Source organism: Dryas octopetala, chromosome 4, assembly GCF_963921425.1.
Source record: "Dryas octopetala chromosome 4, drDryOcto1.1, whole genome shotgun sequence".
Classification (NCBI taxonomy): domain Eukaryota; kingdom Viridiplantae; phylum Streptophyta; class Magnoliopsida; order Rosales; family Rosaceae; genus Dryas; species Dryas octopetala.
In genome coordinates, this window is record NC_141369.1 from 629,976 (window position 1) to 633,823 (window position 3,848).

Sequence of the window (3,848 nt, forward strand, 5' to 3'; positions counted from 1 at the left end):
AAGTTAAAGAGGTTCTCTCTCTAGGATCAAATAGAAATTTTTTTCCTTTGATCATAACTAGAGTTCTGGAGGTCCGATTGGAAAGTAGGCGAAAACGCGCTCATGGAGGTGAGCTCTACCATCTAGGGGCATGTTTACCTATCTGGAATGTGAATGGGAAGAATGGGAATCATTCCCATTCCTGTGTTTATTAACATTTGTGAATCATTCTCATTTTCATTTCTGTGTTTACTTAACAGTTGGGAATGATAATCATTCTCATTCCCTTGTTTACTAAACTTGGAGGGGAAATGGAATGCATGTGGGGCCCAAGAATAAGATTCCTTAGGGGGGTCCGGAATGAGGAAGGGGGAATCAAAATGAAATTTTCATGTCCAAAATGCTCCCATTTTTTTTATGAAAAACCAAAAATATCCTTTAAATGAATATTCATCTTTTTGAATATTTATCATTTAAAAAATTGTAATTAATAAATAGTTGATAGAAATATAATAGAAAGCCTTTGGTAATCCATTAACTCTAGTTGATGTTCTGCCAAATATTTCTTAGATTAATCTCTTGTTAATTAGACTCTTTTTGTCCTCTAATTAGCAACTCAACTAGTATAAAAACTCTACCTGTGCAAGGTTTTCGTCAGGTAATCCCTTCAACTCAACTTATTTAAAAGTTATTTATTTAAGTTGAAACGCTACCCAACTTTTAGTAAATAAAATCAAGGGTTTTTTTTTAAGTCTAAAACGAAAAAGGCAATGATCGGCCGACCCACTTCCAAAAACGCGGTGACAAGTCGATCTAATTTAATGCGTTGAGCGCTCGGTACTATTCACTGATCTCTCTGCAATTGCCATTGTACGACAATACCTATTTTAATTGCATAAAACACCTGTGTTATAGTACTGTTATCAATTGCCATAGTGTGACAGTGATAATTTGCCCAGTTTAAAAAAAAAAAAAAAAAAAAAACACGCCGAGCGGTCGCCACCAAAAACATGGAAGAAAATATAACGTGAGATTTATTTGTACAAAGTGGACCTATTTATCATTGCAACTTTTTAGGTGGGTTTGTTTAACATTAAGAAGTGTAAAATGAAATTTAGAGTAATTTACTTTAAAATCAACCTAATTAAATATTGAGACCATATCAGTTGTAACCAAACGACGTGATGACTATAGTCAGTCCATGAGTATACTAGCGTTGGGTATTGTGCCAGAGCTCCTTTAGTTTCCCCATGCACTAACCTGATCACGTTGTAGGTTCATAACTGATTAATATCCTCTACCTAATGAAAAATGGAATTAATTAGAAACCCATTAGGTTCCATAAACCAAACCGTTACTCGGAAACTGGAAGATTTTGGAATGACTTGACCTTATGAGTCAAGTCATGCCAAAACAACGATTCTGAGGAGCCTAGCAACTGAGCTAGTGCCAATCCTTTGAATCGGTTAAACCGGATCTTACACCGACAAGGTCATCAGTTTATGTGGAATCGATTATTAACGCCAGTTTTTGTCGGACTATGGACTCCAGTTACCCAAAGGTGAACAAGTTGACATTGGAAAATCTGTAAGTTGGATTTTTCGTGGGATCAAGCTAAGCACTGGACTCCATGTAGGGGAAACTCACACCCTGTCTAGAAACCCTTTTTATTGCATGTATTATTATTATAAATAATAATGCATGTAAAAGTTGCATTGTTTTTTGTTAGCATTTGTGAATGGTTTTTATGATGAGATGATATCTATTTTTGTTGGATGACTTTAGAGTAAGGGGTCACGATGATGATCTTGGATTTCGATTCCCTAAACCTCCGAAGGGGTAATAGGGACGGACTGGTCAGATTGTGCATACTTTCAAAATGTTTTTCACTGGCTATATATGTAGTAAATATTTTTTGCTACTATTATTAAACCTAGTCAAGGTCCCCCGAGGGGAAGCTATGGTGGTTAGATCCTTTTGCTAATATTTTCTTGTCAGCTCCAAGACTTATCTGGTTTAGATTCTTTCTCTAGGCAGGTCTACCTCGTTGCTGTTTAGTACCATCTTTTGTGGTTTCCTTGTTTATATATTTTTCAAACAACTGTTGTTTCTGTTGGGTTGGTTGTATTCTAAATATGTCGAACATCATATTATTTATGCATTTTTCTCAAGGTTACTTTTCCTAATTAAACTCGTAACCTTGAGAGGTTGGTTTTTATTAAATATATTTAAATGTTTTATTTTATTTCTCTTGGCACAAAAACTCTGATCCAACCCATTTTTCGCAAACTCAAATGGCTTAACTTATTTTGGGAATATTCGGGATTACAATACTCGAAGTACATGTATTTTAGTCTTGGGTGTTATCAAGATAGGTGCCTTTGTTACATACCCAGATTTTGGGGCGTGACATCTAGGTGGAGCATTGGGCTCATCCACTAGTGCAGGTGGGTGTGAGCTAAAAAACGTTTTGTGTTGGGCTATTGTATCCTGGAGGGGACAACTCAAATGACAAGACTGCCCTCGGATTTCACCCTGAATATCGGAGAGGTCTTGTGGGAATCCAAAATCAAGAAAAATTCTACCGAAAATTCGGCAGAATCTCACTTGAAAATGGACTAACCCAAAATTTATTAACCTGTAAAAACACTTCTAAAAACATCAACCGCCTCTACTACAACCAAAAAGGGTCTCAAACCCTACAAATACAAAATAATCTTAGAATTTAAGTATGATTATCAAAGCCACTAGTCCTATTACAACAATTTTTTTTACAGTTAAAGAAAAGGAACTTCCAAATTGGAAGCGATGCCTACAAAATCCGAGTAGAGGAAATGGACGCTATGCCTTGACGTGATTGGCTCGACCTCGACCACTGCTATTGCCTGAGGGGGACAATTTAAGACAAAACAAGAAAATTGTGATATAAACTCAATGAGTGATCTGTTTAATGGAAATGAAATCAAAGGTTAATTATCTTTTTAAAAGAACCCTTTATAACCATGTTTAACTCTAAGAGAAGATAAATTAAAGTACACTTCTTAACAGTCAACCATCTAAAATACAAGAGTCATAAAAATGATAAAATCGAAAATCTTTATAAACTTGAAAGGTCTTTCTCACTTAAATATCATACTTTAGTTACTTTTGGAAATAACGATTAAATTCCACCATGCTTATACCCTGAAAAACCTGACCATACACCTGTACGAAATTCTTGCATCGCACAGGCAGGCAATATCATGGCCATACACACGCGCGGAGTAAAATCCATACACGTGCAGTCAATCCTGGTCATACGAGCACGCATAGCGGCCCCCAAAGGACTAAGCATCCGACACACGGCCCAAAACCTAAATGTGTGCCGTGATGGGTCCCAAACACTTGTCAAATCCAATAACCTGATGGGTACTGAAGCGGTGGTTTTGAAAGCCGATAACAACGTAACAAATCACATTCCTTTACCCTTAAAATTTCAGCTCTCAAACATTTTACAAAGTTTTTTTCTTAAAAAGTAATTAGTCGATATAATTCAAATCCCATCTTTCTCGCAATAGGCCAAAAATAAAATAATCATGAACTTCAGAAAGAGAAACTATAATATGTTCCAAGAAACCTCTAACCCAAGAAATCAACATATAAAAATCAAGGTTTAAAAAAATTACTCATGAATATAATCGAAAGCCCAATGTTCAAATCCATACGTCAAATCTCCAATTAAAACTCATATCATGAAATAATTGAAATAATATAGTTTTCATAAACTTAGTCAAAAAATCAAACATCCAACTCAAAATTCTTATTTCTCTATCAATATCAAGAAATCAAATATGAATTAAATCATAAACATTCATAAACATTTTCAAGAC